This window comes from Halichoerus grypus, chromosome 7 (genome assembly GCF_964656455.1).
Source record: "Halichoerus grypus chromosome 7, mHalGry1.hap1.1, whole genome shotgun sequence".
NCBI classification, from domain to species: domain Eukaryota; kingdom Metazoa; phylum Chordata; class Mammalia; order Carnivora; family Phocidae; genus Halichoerus; species Halichoerus grypus.
In genome coordinates this window covers 139,421,591-139,446,389 of record NC_135718.1, presented here as the reverse complement: position 1 = coordinate 139,446,389, position 24,799 = coordinate 139,421,591, and positions in this window count along the sequence as shown.

The following is a 24,799-nucleotide window of genomic DNA, read 5'->3' as shown; positions in this document are numbered from 1 at the left end:
TGACTGTATCTGCTGCTGGAGCCCCATTCTCACTGGTGGGATTGGAGGTTGGAGAGGCACTTAAATATGTCCCTTCAAGGTAATTCAGCTCTTCTTTCTGTTGAAACAATCTCTCTCTCTCTCTCTCTGTGTGTGTGTGTGCGTGTGTGTGTGAATTTAGTCTCATTTTTTGTACCTCCTGGTTTTGTAACTACTTGGTCCTTCAGGATTTTCTTCTCAACACATTCTCCTTCATCCTCAGGTGCTTAGGTTTTTGGTACAAACTTTGCTGGCTCCTGCTGATGTCTTGTTGCCTCTTCTTTAATGGCAGGTCCTTATCCTTTTGCTTCTTCTACCCAGGTAACACACAAACTGTTCTCCTAGCCCAGGCAATGCTCTTTGGTTGCTCCCAGAGAAGCTCAACAGTCCTCCTCTGCTGACCAGGATGCCCTTCTGAAATTTTACTGAGCTTCTCACCCACAGAAAATCAGCAATAAGTGCCTTGGGGATGTTCACCCTGCTCCTTCCGCTACACACTGCTTGCCTCTCACCAATTCACATCTCTGGAAGGCAGACTGACTCTGAGCAATAAGCTGCTTTACATCTGTCCCTAAGGGACTGGTGGAAATGTCACTCTTACATTACCCACACCAGCCACTGGATTAGGAATAAGGGAGTTTCTGTCCCAGGTCACATTGTTGCCCAATGACGTGATTCGCCATTTATAAGTTACTGGAACCATTCTTCTCTGTCTTGGCAAAAGATTCTCTAATGGACTTGTTTTTGTTGTTGTTGTTGTTTCATGGGGGTGTTTTTTTTTTTTTTTTTTAGTAAGCAAGAGGAACAAGAAACCCCATTCTATCTCTAGTCCTGAAAACTTTCAGATCTTTCCCTCCCTATATTCTCTAGCCCCCAATCCAGAGTTTAAAACAGATAGATGGGGAGGGTAACCAGGAAATTCATTATCACTTGTCCTTTCATTTTCAACCTTTCTCATCTCTCTGTGATTATACATATTATATACATAACAAATAGAATATATATAACACATAAGCATACACAATATATGAGACAAATGAAAACATATGTATGTATTTATATAATTTTATATATATGTAATCACCAGGGGTTAGACCTGTTTCTTCTCACCGCAAAGTGACCTACTAGTATTATCATTGTTTAGTGTTTCAAATCCCATTTTACGTGCATCACTGTCCATCTATCAGCAGATGTTATTTTGTGAAATTATTCATTGCAATTTCTTTGCAGTTATTTGAATTTGGTTCACTAGACAACAAATAAGTCAAAATGTTACATGTCCTGATCCTTTGGGATTACTTATGAATAGCTGAATCTGTGGTAATCATTATCCTTTGTACTTATGATTTTTCTAAATTGTTTCTAACATCCTATAGCCAGTTTTGTATTATTTTAGGAATGGCTCCATTTGTACACTGTATGGTATTATATCTCTGTTCTGATTCTTCCTAATTGGAGAGCTTTTTGCTCTGGCTTAGTATGGGAACAGGAGAGGGACTCGAATCCAAGTGACCATCAAACTCAGTTAATACTAGCACTACGTCCACGCTGAAAACATTTTTTGGTAATTAAATATAGAGCAATTATAATCGATGTGTACTCTGGCCCTATGTCTTGCCAATCGATTTAACCTTTAACTTTCTAAATAGATTTATTGATATTCAGACATCTCTTTGTCATACAATCATTCCACTTACTTCACGAACTGTTTATAAAGCATTATATCTAACAGAAAGAAAAAGTTTTGTAAAGAGAGGATAATAGAGGAAAAAAAAGCCATCTAAATAAAAATACAAAGCAATATAGTAATTGTAAATTTAAGTTTCTAAAAGCTATCAAAAATCTAGATTTCTTTCACAAAATAATTTTTGTGCACCACTCAGGATTTCATTTTACTCCACATTTATGTGAGCTTATAAAATGGTACTATCAGTCTATATGTAATATCAGCCTTTTATATTACTTTTTTTTTATTAATATTGTTTTTACAAAGCATTTTACCTGTGTTTCTAAGGTCATTTTTTCTCTAAAAGATATAACCAGCAAAGACACATGTTTTCTAAAAATAATGTCAAATTATATCGTTACCTTTCTTACTTGATGATAAACTGATCTTAATTTTTCAAAAGATTACTTATTTTTAAAATTATGTTTCTGTAACTTCCAGCAATAACTTTTAGATATGTTTCTCATGAGAAACATCACAAGGAAACTTAATTTTATATATTAAAATGAAAATAAGTTTTACTGAAATGTTTTGAAATAATTTTAACGAAACATTAAATGGAAAAATCCCAGCAACTCGAGAATAACATATTTCTGAGCAAATACTTCATGGAGAATTGGAATCAATATACTTTACAAATTTTAACGATATTATCTGTAACATGATCAGAAGGAGATGCTAGATGTGGGGAAAGATACAAGTGGTAGCAGAGAGGGGCTCTTCATTGTGTTTTATACACTCTGATCAGAACAAAGAAGAAAACCCAAGTGGGTTTTTACAAAGCCTGTCTTTTTATAATAGCTTCTGTTTTGTTCAAGTGGCAAATTTTACTTCAGATGGAAAGTCATATTCGATTTTGTAATAAGTTCAAGATACCAATTTAAAATGCCTGAGAAAAAGTTAACAAATATTATTCTCTATTGAAAAAAGAAAGGAAGGAGGGAGGGAGGGAAGGAGGGAGGGAGGGAGGAGGGAGAAGGATGATTGAAAGGCTTCTATTCTACAAAATAAAATCCTTGGCTTAAACTTAAGACTTCCATGAACTTGACCATACATAGATGATGTGTCTTCTACTTCCCTTTTTCAGTCCATGTTTTTGCTAAACTAAGTACGATGTGTTCTTTTTCCTAATTTATATTTTCTCAGGGCTCAAAAGCATTGTCCATCCACCAGTCTTTCTTTCCTGGTAAATGGAAATCCTGTTCTGTGGTTTCTCAAGATAAAAAACTGGGAGACTTCTCTTTTATAACCCAGATCCTATCTCCAAAAGTCCCATCAGATCTACCAACAAAATATATTTAAACTTCAACTTTTTTGTATCATAACTGGTACCACTCTGGTCCAATCCACTGTCCTTTCTCCCAGATCATTGCAATAGTTTCTCAGTAGGCCTTCCTCTTTTGACCCTTGAGATCTTACTCTGAGAGAGCAGTCAGAGTGATCTGTTTAAAATATAAGTTGGATCATGTCATACTCTGCCAAAATCCCTCTACTGTTTGTTTTCCCATGTCAATGACAGTAAAAGCCAAATCCTCACAATGATCTATAGGCCTTTGCACATGCTGTCCCCTCTGTCTGAACACTCTCCTCCTAGATATCAGCAAGATATCAGTCTATATGTGAGAGCTCCCCCTTCAGGAGGGTAACTGCACACAGAGCCCAGCTGCTCCCTCTATCACCCTTTGGGCTGAGGAAGAGTCCCCTGAGGTTGACATTGGCCACAGACTACATAGCGATCTTCCTCTCCTCCATCACTCAGGTTGGACTTGCCCTCCCTGACTTCTCCAGACCCCTCCATAGCTTCTCTCACATTTGTTGTCCCTAATAAAATCCTTACACACTTAATTCTGTCTTGGTACATGCTGCTGGGAATACTCAGGCTAACATACAAACCGTTCATCTAATAAACGCAATAATTCCTGGCCTCTAGTCTGTTCTCACTTTATATCCTTCCTTCAAACTTCAGTATTAGAGTGAAAGAGAATCTACTTCAGTCTCCTTCAGTCAGATGTTATGTTACCTTCCTCTATGTGCGCCATTCTGGTGGCACTTTTGTTCTAGAGAAATGTGGGGATACGGCTTGTCATTTCTTCCTTTTTTTTTTTTTTAAAGATTTTATTTATTTATTTGGCAGAGAGAGACACAGCGAGAGAGGGAACACAAGCAGGGGGAGTGGGAGAGGGAGAAGCAGGCTTCCAGCGGAGCAGGTAGCCCGATGCGGGGCTCGATCCCAGGACCCAGGGATCATGACCTGAGCTGAAGGCAGACATTTAACGACTGAGCCACCCAGGCGCCCCTGGCTTGTCATTTCTATTAATTCATAAAAATACACCTTTTAACATTATATAATTCATTGTGCCTGGTGCAATGCCTCATGTAGTTAACATTCAGGAATTCTTTGTATTTATTCATAGCTTGGGAAATCATAGCCCATGGCCAAATTCAGCAGGCTGCCTGCTTTTATAAATAAAGTTGTATTGGAGCGTAGCTACATCAATTTGTTTAAGGATTGTCTGTAGCTGCTTTCCCCTTACAACACCAAAGTTGTTGTCTGTCACCACAAACCCCACACTAGCCAACACGGAACCATTTCTCCTAGAAGATATACAGAGTTAGTTTCCTGTAAGCCACTGATCACACATTTCCATTAACCGATTAATATATAACCATGTTCTATATGTGCTTCTGTTAAAGATACCATATTTAATATGCATTGTTGATTCACTAACATTGAGTTCTTGGTCAACAGCACTATAACTCATGCCTGAAAGAAGCTTATCTAATACGTGTGTTTTTTCCCTCACACATCACTGTCCTCTTCTGCTTAGGCACACCAGACAGTAATCCAGTAATAGGGGCCAATTTAAATAAAAAACTCACCAAAAAAAGTCACAAAAGTGCAAAAACCATTGCAGTATACTTCACAAAAAGGACACTTGACAGCATGAGAGTTGAAACCAGAAGGCAGAGAACTACCTTGTCAACCTCAGTCAAGGATGTGTTTGCTGGGTGACAAAGCTGTTGCCACCCTCTATGTTGTCTGAGAAGTGGGCAAATATTGATCTGAGGGTTACAAGTAAATTTGAGTAAGTAGGCAAATTCGTGAATACAGAATCAGCAAATAAGGAAGCTTGACTGTAGTTGCATCTGAGAACTTCTGGCCTGCAAAGCCTAAAATACTGACTGTTTGGCCCTTTACAGGAAAAAAGTTTGCCAACTCCTGAACTAACTAAAAAAAAAGAAAAAGAGGATTGGAAAAATGGTGGAAGGAGTTTTAGGTTGCTTAAGAAAGCTATGCTAGATGAATTTAAAAATCACTATAGTTATTAATAATAACATGTTAAAAGTTTATTTTCCTTGGGGTGCTTGGGTGGCTCAATAGGTTAAGGATACAACTCTTACTTTGGCTCAGGTCATGATCTGAGAGTCGTGAGACTGAGCCTCGCATTGGGCTCTGTGATCAGCTCATTCTGCTTGAGATTCTCTCTCTCCCTCTCCCTTTGCCTCTCCCCTCATTCTCTCTCTCTCTCTCTATCTCAAAATAAATAAATAAATCTTTTTAAAAAATGTATTCTCCTTATATACATATAATATGTATATAGAAGTATGGTACATACATATAAAGAAGTATGGTCATTAATTATCAACTGAAATAATTCAAGAGTGACTCTCTGTTTCCAATAGCATAATCTTACACTCCACTTAGGCAAGCTATCCATTTATAATGATTAACCCAGAAGTACAAGCAAGTATAGCAATAAAGGTACTTACCATACTTAATTCAGGAAATTATAAAAACTGGCATTCAGTATTCTGCATATGTGATGTGACATAATTTATAGTCTGTATTCTGATTCTAGAAGATGGAAATATCCTTAACTCTACTGTAGATGATATAAATTTTTTATGTACTAGAAAGTATGCATTTAGGTTTAAAATTATTTGAATCATATAGTCCTAATAATTTAAGTAGAAATATTTGATGAGAGTCACTAAACTGTTTTTAATAGTTGGTATTTTGTTCATTAAGTAGTAAGATGTAGTAACTAAATCACATTAAATAATATTGCAAAGATTTGGTCATATTTGATCCTTGCTCCAGGTATTCTTTTACTTCCCCATGTAATTGAAATTCTGACATATTTATGAAAATTTGGAGACATTTTTAAATGATTAGGAGAAATTTTCATTCATTATAAGTAGAGTGTGCATTCTTAGCCTTTAAAAAATGTTCTTATTAAGAACATTATTAATGTTAATGAATGTTAATAATTAACATTAATGTTCTTATAAAGAACATTAACATTATTCATGTTCATAATTAACATTATTATTATCTTAACATTATTTAAGGTTTTATTTTGAAAGTGTTTTTAATTGATTTTTAATCTTTTTCTTGGCATACTGTCGGCTTTCAAAATGCATTATAATTTACTCAATTTTTTTGTATTTTTCAAATAGACTAAATCAAATTTTTTAAAGATTTATTTATTTATTTGAGAGAGAGAGTGCTTGTGCATGAGAGAAAGTGGGGGGAGGGGCAGAGGGAGAGAACCTTGAGGCAGATTCCCTGCTGAGCACAGAGGCCAACATCAGGCTCCTTCTCACCACCCATGAGTTCATGACCTGAGCCGAAACCAAGAGTCAAACACTCAACCAACTGAGCCATCAGGCGCCCCTAGACTAAATCAAATTAAAAAAAATTTTTTTTCAAATCTCTTGGTTAGTGATAATCCAAGATAAGTATAAATTGAAACGTGGTAGAAAAACAAACATTTCGGGGCACCTGGGTGGCTCAGTCAGTTAAGCGTCTGCCTTCGGCTCAGGTCATGATCCCAGGGTCCTGGGATGGAGCCGAGTTGGGCTCCCTGCTCAGCAGGGAGTCTACTTCTCCTACTCCCTCTGCTGCTCCCCCTGCTTGTGCTCACTCTCTGTGTCAAATAAATAAATAAAATCTTTAAAAATAAAAAAGAAAAACAAACATATTGATTAGGAAAATATAAAGCATTATTCATTATTTTAAGGTCTTCTGTGTCTTGAGAAAATAGATGCCAAATAGTTCCTTGTTTTCACTACAACAGGTTTTTATGGCAGCTCCTCTTCAGAACAGCAACCGTTTCTGAAAGCTTGCTTGCATGGAGTATTTTAGGTGTTCAGCAGCGCTTGTTGCCCAGCCTTTCCATCATCTCAACACTGTTTATCTGAATGTTTCAGCTGTTTTCCAAGAACTTTGATAAGACAGGTTGCATCACTCTGCAAGTACAAGCCGCTATTTAGATGTGCTCTCCACCATTCATTCAGTATTGTTCTTCACCATTTTGTGTTTTTGAGGATACAATGGCAATCAGATACCCTCTTCTGACCTAAATATAGAAGTCTTTTATCCTATCATTTTATATGTAAAGCAACTTACTTTTGTTTTTTAAACTATAGCAATTATTCATGTACCTTCTTTTATATAACAGAGCTGCTTTACCTGCCATCCGTGTATATGCATAATTACATCTGGAAGGTAATTAAAAGCATTTGGCCCAGTATAAATTTTGACTTATCGTTTCTGGTTCTGTTGTGGGTATAAAATTCACTTGAGCATTTCTTCAGAATTGCTCTGAATGATTTTCAAATATTTTATTCACCTATATCCAAAATTGATGAAATGCTATTTAACTCAGAAAGAATAATTGTAAAACATTTGTATGGATTCAAGACTTTTACTTCTGTTAAACTAATACAAAAGACTAGAAATTAAGAAAAAAAACTGAGTTGAGAGTTGTATTCAGAGAGTACATACAAAGAAAAAATAAAGAAAACCTTTTTAAATTTAAATTCAGTTAATTAACATATAATGTATTATTAGTTTCAGAGGTAGAGGTCAGTGATTCATCAGTCTTATATAGCACTCAGTGCTCATTACATTAGGTGCCCTTCTTAATGTCCATCACCCAGTTACCCATCCCCCCATCCCCCTCCCCTCCAGCAACCCTGTTTGTTGCCTATGATTAAGAGTCTCTTACGGTTTGTCTCCCTGTCTAATTTCGTCTTGTTTTATTTTTTCCTCTCTTCCCCTATGATCCTCTATTTTGTTTCTTAAATTCCACATATGAGTGAGATCATATGATAATTGTCTTTCTCTGATTTACTTATTTCATTTGGCATAATACCTTTTAGTTCCATTCATATCATTGCAAATGGCAAGATTTCATTTTTTTTTTTTTTTTGAGGCTGAGTAGTATTTTATTGTATATGTATATATATACCACATCCTCTTTATCCATTCATCCATCGATGGACATTTGGGCTCTTTCCATACTTTGGCTACTGTGGACATTGCTGCTATAAACACTGGGGTGCAGGTGCCCTTCAGATCACTACATTGTATCTTTGGGGTAAATACCCAGTAGTGCAATTGCTGGGTCATAGGGTAGCTCTATTTTCAACTTTTTGAAGAACCTCCATACTGTTTTCCAGAGTGGTTGCACCAGCTTGCATTCCCACCAACAGTGTAGGAGGGTTCCCCTTTTTCTGCATCCCCGCCAACATCTGTCGTTTCCTGACTTGTTAATTTTAGCCATTCTGACTGGTGTGAGGTGGTATCTCATTGAGGTTTTGATTTGGATTTCCCTGATGCTGAGCTATGTTTAACACTTTTTCATGTGTCTGTTGGCCATTTGGATGTCTTCTTTGCAAAAATGTCTGTTCATGTCTTCTGCCCATTTCTTGATTGGATCATTTATTCTTTGGGTGTTGAGTTTGATAAGTTCTTTATAGATTTTGGATACTAGCCCTTTATCTGATATGTCATTTGCAAATATCTTCTCCCATCCTGTCGGTTGTCTTTTGGTTTTATTGACTGTTTCCTTTGCTGTGCAAAAGCTTTTTATCTTGATGAAGTCCCAATAGTTCATTTTTGCCCTTGCTTCCCTTGCCTTTGGCGATGTTTCTAGGAAAAAGTTGCTGCGGCTGAGGTCGAAGAGGTTGCTGCCTGTGTTCTCCTTTAGGATTTTGATGGACTCCTGTCTCACATTTAGGTCTTTCAACCATTTTGAGTCTATTTTTGTGTGTAGTGTAAGGAAATGGTCCAGTTTCATTCTTCTGCATGTGGCTGTCCAATTTTCCCAACACCATTTGTTGAAGAGACTGTCTTTTTTCCACTGGACATTCTTTCCTGCTTTGTCGAAGATTAGTTGACCATCGAGTTGAGGGTCCATTTCTGGGCTCTCTATTCTGTTCCATGGATCTATGTGTCTGTTTTTGTGCCAGTACCATACTGTCTTGATGATTACAGCTTTGTGATAGAGCTTGAAGTCTGGAATTATGATGCCACCAGCTTTGGTTTTCTTTTTCAAGAAATTTGGTTATTCAGGGTCTTTTCTGGTTCCATAGATAAGGAAAAACATTTGAACCATCATTCAAAAGCTTTAAACTAGTTGATAAAATAATTACTATAGCCCAAATTCACTTTTTGTCTCCTATTACATTTCCATAATAATAATTATCATGAAAATATTTTTAAATTGATGTGCATCATTTACTCAACTATGAATGTTTCAGTCTGAGTACATTTTTTCAGTAAACTCACAGCTTTTGTATAGTAGGTGCTTCCATTAATTCTTTTAAATTAGAAATCTAGAAACATGGATTTTTCTCTTCTCATGTATACTATATATGTAGTACTGAGAAATGCACCACTGTGTAGCATTGGGAAATTATGTTGGTTCCTTATTTCCAAGGTGTTTTTTCCAATTCACAAATTTCATGATTCCATGGCTTTCTATACAATACACACAATCTTTAGAAATACTGTTTTCTTTCTAGAAACGTATCTCAAATTTCCCATTGCAGCAATCTTATTCCATGTGCATTTCACTTACTACTTTATTGATATCATTGGGATACATAATATTGGGTACTTGAGGTTCTTCATCTATAAACCCATTTCATATGTATCTGATAGACACACTTATTCATTTATTCTACACTTAATAAGAATAATGCTAGGCACTCAGTATATAATAATGAATAAACCAAATGTGATTCCTGAGTAGAATATTTATGGTGGAATATATAGGCAAGTAAACAGTTAATGCCAATTAAACTGGGTTACACTACAAGAGGCTTGTCAGAGTTCAGAGCCTGTCAAGAATGGTGAGTCAGAATCAGATTAAATAGCTTTCACTTTGTTTTACGGCCTAGCATGAAAACAAAATTGCGAAGGACTTGTGATATAAGAAGTCAATTAAAAGTAAACAAATAGCTCCCAGTATTTCTCTAGTTACTTTAGTTAATCCACTCAATCAAGATTGAATGAGCAAAGAAAGCCATGGACTCATACCTTTTATATCATTAGACCATAGGAAGTGACACATAAATAATCAAGTATCTATAAATACCATATAAATAAATACCTTGTGGTGCTATAGGCACATATGTCAATGGACCATTTTTTGCAAAAGCCTTAGACATACAGCAGACCTAGACATGACTCGTCATAATTCACCAGTACTTATTCCCAGTAAATATGCAACAATTATGGATAATGTGAACAGATGTAAACTTTTTAACCTTGTACACAGTCACCCTGATAAACAGGTGATGCAAATCACTATGTAAACTTCCACCTTGAATTTTCTACAAATCATACAAACCTTCAGGTGACTCTGAGATTTTTAGGATATCTGCCTCTCCTTACCATACACTGTTATCAATTGTTTTTGGTCTTCATTCCGTGGGAGACTTATCGTGCACCTCAGTGTGGTGATAAATTGTGGACAGCAACAGAAAGTTCCAGCCCTGTCTTAGTCCATTTAGGCTGCCATAACAAAACACTGTAGGCTGGGGGGCTTAAACAACAAACCATTATTTCTCACAGTTCTGGAGTCTGGAAAGTCCAGCCTCAAAATGCCAGCAGATCCAGCATCTCCTGATGGCCTGCTTCCCGGATCATAAATGGCACTCTTTCTTTTCTTCGTGTTTTCATATGGCAAAAGGGGCAAAGGGATCTTTCTGGGATGTCTTTTATAAGGGCACTAATCTTATTCATGAGCGCTACATGCTCATGACTTTGTCACATCCCAACAACTCCCCTCCAAATATTTTCAATTGGGATTTCAACATATGGATTTTGGGGGTACACAAACCTACAGTCTGTAACCAGCCCAGAATGGCCAGTGCCTTCCTTCTTTCTGCAATGTCTGCTAGTCCAGAGAAATATGTTAGAAGAGGTTAGTGAAGAATTAAATTCTTCTTGCAGCCAGGTCATACAGACGAACTCATTCACATTAACCTCACCTTGTCTATCTGTCTCTTTATATTAATCCTGATGTGTTACCATCACTTCCTGAGCCAAAGGCAGATGCTTAACCAGCTGAGCCACCCAGGAGCCCTGAGAGAGGATTTTCTATAAGCATTCAGGAAGGTGAATTCTAATTGAATGGAAAGGTTTTCTGTCTCTCCACAGTCCTTCATTTCCTTAGATTGGGCATTAAGTTTCATTCCTGCATACTGAATAGGGGAAACCACCAGAATGAAAGAAGAGTGAACAGACACTTCTCCAAAGAAGACATACAAATGGATAACAGACCTATGAAAAAATGTTCATCATCATTAGCCATCAGGGAAATTCAAATCAAAACCACATAGAGATACCACCTTACACCAGTTAGAATGGCAAAAATTGACAAGAAACAACAAATGTTGGAGAGGTTGTGGAGAAAGGGGAACCTTCTTACACTGTTGGTGGGAATGCAAGTTGGTACAGCCACTTTGGAAAACAGTGTAGAGGTTCCTCAAAAAGTTAAAAATAGAGCTACTTATGACCCAGCAATTGCACTACTGGGTATTTACCCCAAAGACACAGATGTAGTGAAAAGAAGGGCCACATGCACCCCAATGTTCATAGCAGCAATGTCCACAATAGCCAACCTGTGGAAAGAGCCGAGATGCCCTTCAACACACAAATGCATAAAGAAGATGTGGTTCATATATACAATGGAATATTACTCAGCCATCAGAATGGGTGAATACTCAACTTTTGCATCAACATGGATGGAAATGGAGGAGATTATGCTAAGTAAAGTAAGTCAAGCAGAGAAAGTCAATGTATCATATGGTTTCACTCATTTGTGGAACATAAGGAATAGCATGGAGGACATTAGGAGAAGGAAGGGAAAAATGAATGGGGGGGACTTGGAGGGGGAGACAAACCATGAGAGACTATGGACTCTGAGAAACAAACTGAGGGTTTTAGAGGGGACGGGCGTGGGGGAATGGGGTAAGCCCGGTGATGGGTATTAAGGAAGGCGTGTTGCATGGAGCACTGGGTGTTATACACAAACAATGAATCATGGACCACTACATCAAAAACTAATGATGTACTGTACGGTGACTAACATAACATAATAAAAAGAAAGAAAGAAAAAGCTGAATAAGAGAAAAAAAAGAAGAGTGATAATTTTAAAAGTGTAATTGCAGCTGAAATGCATTCTCATGTTCACTTGTTCATTTTAGTGGCAGCCATTTTTCTTTACAGAGTCCTGTGCCTGCATTATGTTTACTTCCAAAAACCAGCACATTAGGATCCTGACTTTAGAGTTCTCCGAACAAGATGCGGCAGAGGAGATTCCAGAAGAAGGAGGTGACTGTCCATATAAAAACAGATGGAAAAATTACATTCACAGTAAAGCTGGGTGATGTGTTGTCCTCATGAACCGCCAAATTCCAACAGGTGGGGCTAAAACACCAGCATAATAGTTTGTGAGATGTCAACACTGATGTGGGAAGAAGCAGAAGGAAGCAATAGAGACTCTGCTAGTTCTGAGAATCAGAAAAACTCAAAATGGCTATCAAGTATTCATTAGATAGGACAGAAGGTCAATTTGAGACCATTACCTGAACTGCAAGGATTTTTTTTTCCAGTCCAACATTGAGTAAATGCAAGGGTTCTACAGTAAGGCCAGGAAAGACTAAAGCAGAAATCCCTAAAACTTCTTGAAATGGCATTCCCAGTTCCCTTGGCCCCTGATTAAGTGGTAACTTTTAGGGGTGCCTGGGTGGCTCAGTGGGTTAACCGTCTGCCTTTGGCTCAGGTCACGATCCCAGGGTCCCGGGATTGAGCCCCATGTTGGGCTCCCCGCTCAGTGGGCAGCCTGCTTCTCCCTCTCCCACTCCCCCTGCTTGTGTTCCCTCTCTCGCTGTGTCTCTCTCTGTCAAATAAATAAATAAAATCTTTAAAAAAGGGGGGTGGGTAACTTTTGGGAGTGGTTTAAAATTGAACAGGATAGAACTAATGGAGAAGATTTCAGGTAAATGAAGGAAATAGATTTCAGGTACAAGTGTTGCAGAGAAACAGAATCAGGGTAAGTCAGAAAGTTACCATATTTTAAACACTACCCCAAGACAAAATGAGGGGGCATTAGAAAGTTAGAAAACTCTTGAACCAGAGTTTCTTCTAAAAGCTGAAGAAAACTAATATTTCAAAAAATAGGCAACCAAAAATGATCAAGGTTATATCCCATACAATATTGTTATAAGGATAAAAAAGAGAGAATAAAAAGAATAGCATCACACAGATAACGCTAGGTCTCCAGATAGAATCCTCACAAAACAGGTAAAAATAAAATCTACTACTTCATACTGAACCAAAGGATATTAGGAAATTTATATAATAAATGAAATCATAACATAAATCAGACACAAGTTGTCACAATTCAGAAAAGAACTGAAAATACAAGAAATTAAATTAGAGGAATTCTAAATATATTCCAGAAAATAATATTTGAGGCAAGGACTTTCCAATTCAAAAATACAAAATAACTTTCAATTTACTAAGGACAAAAACAAAATATTATCAACAGGCAAAAACATAATAACTCAATTGGATAACAATATTTACAGAACTAACATGACTAGAAGGACATTGACACAAAGATGGATAGTAAATAGTAAGTATATGGTTACTTATAGAACTAAGTAAAATGACAATGAAGATATGGTATAATTATTAAAAGTGTGGAGAGAATAGGAAAACAAATAAAAATGAGTTTTAGTAATCAAATTAATATTAATAATGCTATAGTGTTATTTTGAGACTGCTGTGTTTAAAATGTGCTATAACATAAATTAATTCTTATGAGATATTCTAAATTATCACCTCCTGGGTCTTTGAGAAATAAAATTCTTAGTGTGGAAAAAAGGAGATACAGATACAACAGAGAAAAAAATTAAACAACAAAACCCTATAGACTTGATTCTAATAGAAAATATCAGTAGGAATATATGAAGCATTTTATCTTAAAAAATTCTACATGGAGATTTTCCACCTCTTTTGAAACAAACAGCCTCACTAATCCAGGTGCAAGGAGTATCCTTGTTATACATATTATCCTTGTAATATAATTTGCTTCTAACAAAAACCACTTTCTTGAATAAATGGCTGATTCCAGGTCTGGGTCAGGTATCAGAGGAGCCTAGAACATCTTTCTACACAGAAAGAAAGCAATAAAAGTAAATATGTTATGATAAAAGGACTTAGGCTACTTGAAGATGTTACTATGGGCTAACATGGGATAATCTGATCTTGAGTAAGGATAATAATTGCATTGAATTAAATCCAAGAAATATATTTATATCTATGAGTTTATAATGATGTTAAAAGTAATTGTTTATTTTTGAAAGTTATAGTAACTCTATTCATTATAATAAAACTAGTAAATAAAAGAATGAATCATTTATTTTGCCTTTCCTATACGAATTCTATAGCCAGGAAGCCCAGTTGTAGATGAAGGAGGGGAGTCTCTTTATAAAAAGTATTCCAAATAAGTATGAAAAATAAATGAAAAACTTAGACTATCACAATTTTGCCCCATCCCCTGTGAATTAATGAATCTAAGCCCTGAACAACAATGACTTCTAAAATGATGCACATAAAGGGGAAATCTAGATGTCATGGGTCTCCTGATAGTTGAAAATAACACCATTTAGAGTCCTGATAAAGAGACCAAACCTGGGTCTGATGGAGCCTCTGGATCCAGCCGCCATATTGCAGGAGCTATGGAGGACACAGGGACATGTTGAGCTGCACTGAGAGTGTACAATCAATCAGCTGAGTGACAGGACACAGATCGTACGCCCCAAGTCGTTCAACAGAAAAGTAAGGAAAACAGGTAGAAGGAAAGCCTATGGACTAAAGAGATTTAATATATGTCAATTAAAAAAAAAAATGGTCAGGATGAAACCATATTGTGTAGGGACACACACTCAGGTGATATCACTAGAGAAACACAAGAAAAAGTTTATTATGAAATGGGGATGGTGGTCCTTCTGGAGAAAGAAGGGGGCTTATGATTGGAATGGGGCACATGGTGGGCTAGGCAAAGTTCCGTTTTTTGACATGAGCTGTGTGGTAATAAAAGCCTAGACTTTATAGTAAGTCATTAAGCTTTCATTTTAGTTTGTTATTGATTTCTATAAATGTATTTTATTTTATAATTTTTTTAAATGAAGTTGTACAGGTGAGGACAGTTGCAGTCACTCACTTCACTAGGCAGCCATGCTAGTGTTCACTTCGTGGATATGATTAGGCTCCTCGCTGGTTCAGTTGCTTTCCCTCACATTTAGCCCTGAGAACTGGATGACTAGGAAGCTAGCAGCACAGACCAGAATGGCAGGCTGAGGAAGAAAGCCATTTAGCCAGCCTCAGGCTGAGTCAAAGAGAGGTACGTCCAGAACCCTGCCTTTAGGGCACTTTGTTACCCACATCTGCAGCCTCCTTCCCAGCCTGCCACACATTGTGCCCCTATCTGAAATGTTACCATAGTTTGTGTGTTTGGGGGAAGGGAGACAACTATGGTGAATCATTCATCTAACACCTCTGTGCCCACCATATTTTGGGGTCATGCAGCAGATGAAATTCAGGCAGATACTTTTCTTTTCCTTGACAGGGTGCCAACATATGTCCTTCTTCACTCAACCTAGGAAATAGAAAATAATTCCCCACTCTTTCAGTATTTTAAGGCTCTTGGTTATTCTGACTTAGTTTATGTGGTCAAGAGTGTGTGTGTGTGTGTGTGTGTGTGTGTATAAAACAAGAGTGTTCCCTTGTTTTTTGCTGATGTGATAATAATTAGCTAGACCTGGAGTGCCTGGGTGGCTCAGTCAGTTAAGCATCTGACTCTTGATTTCAGCTCAGGTCACGTTCTCAGGGTTGTGAGATTGAGCCCTGTGTAGGACTCCTCACTGGGCATGGAGCTTGCTTAAGATTCTCCCTCTCTCTCTGCCCCTTCCCACCCACCCCCTCTCTCTCCCTCCCTCTCTAAAAAACAAACAAAAACAAAAACCATTAGCTAGACCAGACCAAAAAGAGTTGGTTTAAAGATTCTTTTTTTTTTTCTCTTAGTTGAAATGTTTTATCTCTGGAGTTTTTTTTTTTTAATTTTATTAGGTTATGTTAATCACCATACATCACATCATTAGTTTTTGATGTAGTGTTCCATGATTCATTGTGTATAACACCCAGTGCTCCATTCAATATGTGCCCTCTTTAATACCCATCACCAGGCTAACCCATCCCCCCACCCCCCACCCTTCTAGAATCCTCAGATTGTTTCTCAGAGTCCATAGTCTCTCATGGTTCTCTCCCCCTCCGATTGCCCCCCTTCAAAAAAAATGAAGTCTTGCCATTTGCAAAGATGTGGATGGAACTAGAGGGTATTATGCTAAGTGAAATAAGTCAATCAGAGAAAGACATGTATCATATGATCTCACTGATATGAGGAATTCTTAATCTCAGGAAACAAACTGAGGGTTGCTGGAGTGGTGGGGGGGTGGGAGGGATGGGGTGGTTTAAAGATTCTTAAAAAAAATCTGTAAAATCTATGCCTGAAACTAATATTACACTATATGTTAATTAATTGGAATTTAAATAAAAACTTGAAAGAAACAAAAAGATTCTTAAAAAATGGTGACTCAGACATAGTTCAAATTGCCTTCTTCTGGGTTTTCTAACACATCAACAACAGAAGCAATGTAAAAATTTATTAATAAAGATGCAAATGAAAGAGCACAGAATCCTCCCAGTGCTTCCCTAGTTCCTCACCAAGACTCTCCTTGTGTTCATTGTTAATTGAAATGCACAGAAAGACAAATCCAGATAGGGGCAGGTAAAGAACCATGAGCTCATTGATTTCTACACCATTAAGCTGAGTGAGGGGGCCACATTAGCACTCAACGATGTAACTATTTCCATAAGTCAATTTCCTGCGGTGGCCAAGGTGTGTATTTTTGTGCTCTCTGTCTTTCCGAATCGTTGCCCCATGGTACAAACATCATTTGATACTGCTACATAGTGTTATTATGCACCTGCCATTATAATGAAACAGGTTTAATTACTTCTTCAGATATTACAGCTATTCAATGGATGGGACAGAAGGCACACCCAGTTCTATGCTGACTTCAAAGTCCTTGAACTTTTTCTGCACCCTCTTTCAAAATGACTTCATTTTCCATTCCACCTACTTAGATTTCACTCATTCTTTAAATCCTAGTTCAAGTCTTTTCCTATTCTTGCAGTACACTCAACTCTCTTCTTTCTCTGGCACCTATTGTATTTTTCAAAAATTCCATGCTGTTTGTCACTCATCGCTTTCAAGTGTGTTATGGCTGAATTCTCAATACTTGCCTGCTTCTATAGGGGTAGGCAGTATTCTTACAGACAGAAACATGTTTCTTCCTATTTTCTAAAGACTCTAGCACTTGGGTTTCACACAATTGAAATTTTAAATAATTGTGGAATGAGTACTTTTTACTGCTTTTGTGTCCACTGTGGAGCCTAAACAACTAGATGCCTAAATTATTAAGGCAATCATTAATCTATTGATCCAACCAATTGATTGATTCAAACTATTAGTCTTCCTCCTCTAACTCCCATTGCTGCCACTTATTTAGTGTTTATAATGTGAAATTTACAACTCTCAACACTTTGCATATGTTATCTCAACTAATATTCAAAAAACTCAGAAGAATAGTTATCATTATCCTTATTTTCAGAGAAAGAAACTGATGTCCAGAGAGAGTAACTAGAGAGAAAAAGAGGAAGAAGTAAGAGTAAATAAATAAGGGAGTAATTAGGCCTGAGACCACAGATAAAAAAGGACAGAGCTGCGAGATTATCAATTTACATGTGACGAGTAGGACTTTGCACACAAATCCTCATTGTGGTCACATTCAAATGTTGGTGAGCTATCCAAATTCATTCACTGATGTTATTAATTTGAAGACATGAATGGAAAAAGTATTGGCAGATTTTAACTTGTTCTACAAATATTAAACCACAACTAAAATACACCTTTCTCATATCTCATCTCTTTGGTGATAGCCACACTAGCAGTAAATACCTGTATTACCAACACTCTTCTGTCAAATTTAAGACTGCTTTTAATATAAGTCAAGATAATGATCTGTTTTGAATAAAAAAATGATAACACTCTTTTATAAACTTGAAAATATTCTTAATAAAGTAAATGAAAGATGTTTTCATTTACTTTTAGTAGTATTCTAATATATAAATTTAAAATTTATGTTATATTTTTATTTGGAAAAAAATACTCAGTGCTAACACAATTTTTTTGAGTGCCATAAAGGATAGCCTTCTAAAGAACATTGTTTTTAAATGTTTTTCAGCTTTATAGAGGTATAATTGACAAAATTGTAAGATATTTAAATTGTACATGACGAATTGAAATACATATGCATTGTGAAAGAATTCCCAACATCAAGTTAATTAACTCATTCATCATCTCACATACTTAGCTTTTTTTTTTTTTCCCCCCAGATTCCACATATAAGTGTTATCATACAGTATTTGTCTTTCTCTGTCTGGCTTATTTCATTTAGCATAATGCCCTTCAGTTTCATTCATGATGCCACAAATGGCAGGAATTCCTTCTTTTGTAAGGTTGAATAATATTTTGAGATATATATATATATTATATATATCACAATTTCTTTATTCATTTATATGTCAACAGAATTAGGTTGTTTCCATACCTTGGCTATCGACTAATGCTGCAATGAACATGAAAGTACAGATACTTCTTTGAGATAGTGATTTAATTTCCTTTGAACATATATCCAGAAGTGGGCTGGATCATGTGGTAGTTTTAATTTTAGTTTTCTTTGGAACCTCCATATTGTTTTCCATTGTAGCTACACTTATTTATATTCCCATCAACAGTGCACAGAGTTTCCTTCTCTCCAATCCTCACCAGCATTTGTTATCTCTTGTATTTTGATAATAGATATCCTAATTGGTGTGAGGTGATATCTCATTGTGGATTTAATTTGCATTTCTCCTATGATTAATGATGTCAAGCACCTTTCCATGTACATGTTGGCCATTCGTAAATCTTTGGAAAAATATCTATTCTGCCTTTTGCCTATTTTTTAAATCTGATTGTTTGTTTTTTGCTATTGAGTTGTGTGTTATTTATATATTTTGGATATTAGCTCCCTTATGAAATATATGATTTGCAAATATTTTCTCCCATTCCACAGGTTGCCTTTGGTTTTGTTAATGGGTTTTATTTTGCTGTGCAGAAGCTTTTGAGTTTAATGTAGTCATACTTTTTCATTTTTGCTTTAGTATAAAATCTAAAATCAAATATTGAGGATTGGATTTTTTTTTTATGTTTGTTGTTGTTTTAAGTAGGTTCCATGCCCAGCGTGGAACCCAATGTGGGCCTTAAACTCACAACCCTGAGATCACAACCTGAGCTAAGATCAAGTCAGACACTTAACCATCTGAGCCACCCAGGCACCCTCTTTTTTTTTTTTTTAATCTATTCAGCAACTCTATATATTTTGATTGATGATTTTAAGCCATTTATATTTAAAGTAATTATTGGTAGGTATGGACTTACTTACTATTGCTATGTTGTGAATTTTTTTTTTTGGCTGTTTTGTTCTTTGTTTCATTCTCCATCTCTGGTTTTCAGTCTTTATGATTTGATGATTTTCCTATAGCAGTATCTTTTGATTCCCTTCTCTTTATCTTTTGTATATCTATTACAGGTTTTTGTTTTGTGATTACCATGAGGCTCACATAAACTGTCTTATATTTATAAGACTATTTTAAGTTGAAAACAACATACAAAAGTTCTACATTTTGTTCTCCTTCTTCCTACATTTAATAATTTTGATTTGAAATAAATTTGCACCCTCTTATAATGTGTATCCATTAATAAATTACTGTAGTTATAACTATTGCTACTTCTTTTGTCCCTTCATCTTCATACTAAATTATAATTGATTTACTTGCCATCATTACAATATTCTAGTATTCTGAATTTATCTATATACTCTTCTTTACTAGTGAGTTTTATGCTTTCATATGTTTTCATGTTACTAATTAACATCCTTTCATTTCAGCTCAAAGTACTCCCTTTCTTATTTCTTATAAGGCCAGTTTACTGATGTCCTCTCTCAGCTTTTGTTTGTCTTGAAAACTTTTCTCTTCTTCAAATCTGAAGAATGACTTTGCCAGGTTGAGTATTCTTGGTAGGAAGTTTCTAACTCTTAGCATTTTTTTCTTTCTCTCATCATTTTGAATATATCCTCCTACTCTAGTCTGGCCTATAGAATTTCTGGTGAAACATCTGCTTATTGTCTTATAGGATTTCCTTGTATGTAACAAGTTGCTTTTCTCTTGCTGCTTTTAAGATTCTCTTTATGTATATAACTTTTGAGAGTTAATTATATTATGTCTCAGTGTGGGTCTTTTTACATTCATCTTATGTGATAACCCCTGGGCTTCATGGATCTGGATGTCTATCTCTTTTCCCAGATTAGGGAAGTTTTCAGCTATTACTTCTTTAAATGGTCTTTCTGCCCCTTTCTCTGGTCTCCTTTTTGAATACCTATCATACATATATGGGTCTGTTTGATGGTGTACATAAGTATCTTAACCTGTCGTTGCTCTTTTCCATCAGCATTTGTTTTTGCTCCTCTGATTAGATGAATTCCACTGTCTTATGTTCAAGTTCACTGATCCTTCTTCTGGTTGATCTAGTTTGTTGTTCATCCCCTCTATTTGTATTATTTTATTCTTCAGCTCTATGATTTCTGTTTGTTACTTTATTATATTTTCAATCTCTTCATTGAATTCTTTTAGTTCATGCATTGCTGTCCTGACTTTAATGAGCATCTTTATGATAGTTTTTTGAATTCTCTGTTCGGTAAATCACCTATTTTTATTTCATTAAGATGAAATAAAATCAGTTTCTGGAGATTCATTTTTGTCTTTCATTTGGAACATAGTCCCCTGTTTCTTTACTTTCCTTAATACTTTGTGTTGTTTTTTACACACTAGATAAAACAGCTATCTCTTCAGGTTTGGACAGACTGGTCTTGTGTAGGAAATGAACTTCTTTAATCAGGCTGGCCAAAGCTCCTGATTGTCTATATCCTCATCAGGAATGATTCTAATTCTTCAACTATTTGCTGAATAGCTATACATTTTGATAATTTAATGTTACTAGCATAAATAATTTTATTTATTTATTTATTTTGTGTATAAATAATTTTAAGTTAAAGCAATATTAAATATGGTAAGAGAAATAAGATGTATTTATGAAGTTAAAATATGCATTATAGGCAAAATATATCCATATTTGGTGATCTGAAGCATTAGTTTCAGAAATAACTACTAAGTACAAGAAATCTTCAAATTTACAGGATTCCCAGTCTTCCATAGAAAAATGTAATAAGAAAAAATCAAAATGTGATACTTTAGAAGGATTCTGGACATTCTAAACGTTAATGAAGTATTTTAAAGCTTAGTGCCATCATTTAAAATATTTAAAATATGTTACAAAATTTGAGAAAATATTTAAATTTCAAGCATACCTGACAATTTTAGACAGAGGCATCAAAGTTGGCACCTTAAAGTGATTTTTCAAAATGCACATTTGAGTCACTTTTCCTCCCAGCTCTTAATACATATTGCTAGAAAATGGCTTTCAGAAATTACATTTAGGTATTATTTTCTTAATGTACTTTTGCCAGAATTGTATTTCTATAAAAACGTATGGTACAGATAATATGCCCACAACATATTGACAGAAAATTTTAATAATCAAGTTTTCTTATGAACCTAAAAGCAATTTTGTTGTTTGTTTGTTTTTAGGAACAGGGAAAGAGTCATTATTATAATTGTTTGGCCCATGGACATCTACCAGAAAAAAATACATAAATTCATAAAAGATGTTTAGAAATTTGTGTGACTATGAAAGTGATTCTCATTATTATTTACATAAAAATACAGAGATCCTAAATTTCAAATAAAGAAGTATAGTTAGTAAAAAAAAAACCTGCACAGCTTTCACAGGTTGTATTTTAAAACCATAACGTGTATTTTTTCTTTGTTAGAAGAAAAGTATCTGATATTTTATCTACCACATTATTTCTGTAAATATAAGAAAATATTTGCCAAATAAAATTAATATTAGTATTGGATTAGCTATCAGCAATGGCCAGCAAGGAAGTATATATGATCCTTCACTTATAACAGTTTGACTTACAATTTTCAACTCTGTGATGGTGTAGAAACAATATGCCTTCAGTGTAAACTATACCTCATCTGGAGCTAGTGCCGTGTGGTACAATGCTCTCTCATGACAGGGGGCAGCAGCACCAAGCCACAGCTCCCAGTCAGCCCTGTGACCATGAGTGTAAACAGCCAACTACACTTACAACCATTCTGTACCCAGACAACATTTTGTTTTTCACATTCACTTTTTATAATATTCAATAAAGTACATGCGATAGTCAACACTTCATTGTAAAATAGGTTTTATGTTAGATGATTTTGTCCAACTGTAAGCAAATGTAATTGTTCTGAGCATGTTTAAGGTAGGCTAGGTGAAGCTACAATGTTTAGTAGATTAGGTATATGAAGGCATTTAAAACTTAGAGTATTTTCAACTTGTAGTGGGTTTACCAGGACATAACCCCACTGTAAGTTGAGGAAGATCTGTATAGCTTTTGTTCTCTCAATCAAAACTTTGTTTCATTTTCTATATACCTCTATGGGCTTCAGTAGCTTATTAAACCTGCTTATGTCATTCTGTCAAAAATTCTGACAATATACTCTAGAATATTTTTCCAAAGCTTTTTAGTACTGAAATTTTAATAGAGCTTATTTAAGAACTCCTTATTAGATTTACACTTCCTTTGGGAAAGAAATGGAATGAACTAACATTTCATTCATCTCCTTTAATGATTTCAAGATCAGTAAGAATAGAAAGCAAGCAGAGAAAAGTTTCTAAAGAATTTTTGGATAGTTTGTAGCTGGACCTATTGAATACTGAACAGCAAAGAAGCTACTGAAATGCTCAAATACACAGTGTCCAGTCCACATTATCTAACTTGAACCTGAGAAAGTAAAATGAATACTCAATTTGGTAATATTGCCTCTGTTACTACTTGTCATAGTTACACCGAAATCTAATGGTAGTGATCTTAATACTTTAAATACCTTTTATATTTTGCATAGCATGTAGGATAATAAAACCACTGAAAATAATAAAGACATGACAAGAGGAAATATATTAGAGGAAATATATATCACTCAATATGAGCAAGAAATATTCAATAGAGACATTTTTTGAAAATTAGAACTAGAGATTCTCAAGGGAGAAAAGATGGCAGAGGAGTAGGGGACCCTATCCCACCGGTCCCCTGAAATGAACTGCGTTATCTACCAGACCACTCTGAACACTCACAAAATCAGTCTGAGATGTAAGAAGTTATATCTGGATCTCTACAGATTATCGCAGACATTTGGTTTTGAGGTATGAAGTGGGGAGCCGTGATTCCATGGGCAGATATCAGAAGATAAATGGAAGGAGGAGGGAGCTGTGGGGATCCTGCACTGCCAGTAAGTGAAAGCCTCCTGCTCTGGGGACGGGGCACAGACTCACAGACCGGTAGCAGCAGGGGAAGGACTTTAGGGCAGCCCCCTGGACTGAAACCCAGAGTGGCCTGCCCATGGGAACTGGGGGTGGCTGGCAGTTTTAGAAGCACAAAAGGCAGAGATGTGCCCGACCTGGAAGCTGAGGGGTGCACAACCCTGGATGCTGCAATTTTTAGCAGCACAGACAGAAACTGAAATATTGTGTCCTGGAGAGCTCACTGAAGAACAGACTGCGGCGATCTCTCTGTTCTGAGGGAGAGGGTTGGAAATGGTCTCTTCTACTCTGACTCTTGGATGAGACGCAGAAAGCCGCCAGGGAAAGCTGCCAGAGAACAAAAGCCCCCCAAAACCAGTTTTCACTGAGCCCATCCCCCTCCACAGGGGGCAGGACAACTCTGCCCAAAAAAGGTTGCCTGAGTAACAGTGCGGCAGGGCCGTCCCCCAGAAGACAGGCTGGGAGAACAAGAGGCCAACAACCCTAAGGTCCTTATAAAACAGGTGCATCTTGCTTGGGTTGTGGTCAATAATTTGGACTCTGTACACTCCCTCAACCACCCCTCAACAGAATGACTAGGAGGAGGAACTCCCAAAATAGGAAAGACTCAGAGACTGTAACTTCTGCCACAGATTTACAAATGGATACAGATATAACCAAGATGTTGGAAATGGAATTCAGGGTAACAGTTATGAAGACAATAGCTAGAATGGAGAAATCGATTAATGGCAACATAGAGTCTCTAAGGGCAGAAATGAAAGCTGAAGTGGCAGAACTTAAAAATGCTATCAATGAGATCCAATCTAATCTAGATACTCTAACAGCTAGGGTAAATGAGGCAGAAGAACAAATTAGTGATCTAGAAGACCAATTGATAGAAAAGGAGGAAAAAGAGGAGGCCTGGTAGAAACAGCTCAAAATCCATGAAAACAGAATTAGAGAAATAAGTGATGCCATGAAACATTCCAATGTCAGAATTATTGGAATCCCTGAGGGGATGGAGAGAGAGAGAGGACTAGAAGATATATTTGAGCAAATCCTAGCTGAGAACTTCCCTAATCTGGGGAATTAAATAAACATTCATGTCCTAGAGGCA